Genomic DNA, 798 nt, shown 5'->3' with positions numbered 1-798 from the left:
ATTACTATGACAATGTATGGTATATTCATGCACGGTAGAGTATTAATGGTAGAGTATTACTATGATAATATATGGTATATTCACGCACGCCATCTCATTAGCCATACCGGTTCTCATTGCCACTTACCTGACGTCATGCAGTGGGCGTGTTAGAGGAGGAGGCGGAGTTAACCAAAGGCGGGGAAGAAAATGGGAGTAAACAGTTTTCTTGTTTAGGGTATGCAGTTCCCGACATGACGTTTGTAGCATAATAAACACACAGTAAAGATTTCTCAGATATAACACTTTTTCATCAACAAGTGACGTTTAATCAGGCGCGGATTTAGAGGTTCTTACTTGGTAAAAGCACTTATCGGGCAAATGAAAAATACGGAAGTGCTGGCAAGCCTGGGCGTGCGGTAAACCTGAGAACAAGCGCTTTGGTTTGCTCATTTCAAGGTCGTTCCAAGCAGCACATCAAATATTCTGCCAACTAACTATAGAATTTAAATTCAGGTTCACAACACAGTTGACCCATTCATGGGTTGTATGTGCGCGTCTTCCTTTAATTCCAACAATTATAACAGGGTGGTAAATTTCCCTCCCACCTCCTCCGTCGTTCCTCTGTCGTATCTATGACAATTTAACTTTGAAAAATTGTCACTCATACATCTGCGCGCGTGAAATCTGTGTGGCTTAGCAATGCTTGTTTGGACATTTCTTTCGACCATGCTTGTCTCACGTGGAAACACCTTTGCTGCTAGTTCAGGATGTGTGTTCGTGTTTGGGCTGTCTGGTGTCAGATATACCACTTAACTA

General features: G+C 42.2%; 1 long non-coding RNA gene across 1 annotated transcript in view; it reads right to left on the bottom strand.

The window, feature by feature from the left end:
- The window catches only part of LOC119593920, a 1657-nt gene extending 907 nt beyond the window's left edge, over positions 1–750 (bottom strand). The window contains exon 1 of the long non-coding RNA XR_005230578.1: positions 128–750. This is a non-coding gene — a long non-coding RNA (uncharacterized LOC119593920). The remainder of the gene's footprint in view (positions 1–127) is intronic.
- Positions 751–798: the final 48 nt, after the last annotated feature.

This window comes from Penaeus monodon, chromosome 33 (assembly GCF_015228065.2).
Source record: "Penaeus monodon isolate SGIC_2016 chromosome 33, NSTDA_Pmon_1, whole genome shotgun sequence".
Classification (NCBI taxonomy): Eukaryota; Metazoa; Arthropoda; class Malacostraca; order Decapoda; family Penaeidae; genus Penaeus; species Penaeus monodon.
This window is presented reverse-complemented; position numbering and strand designations above follow the sequence as displayed.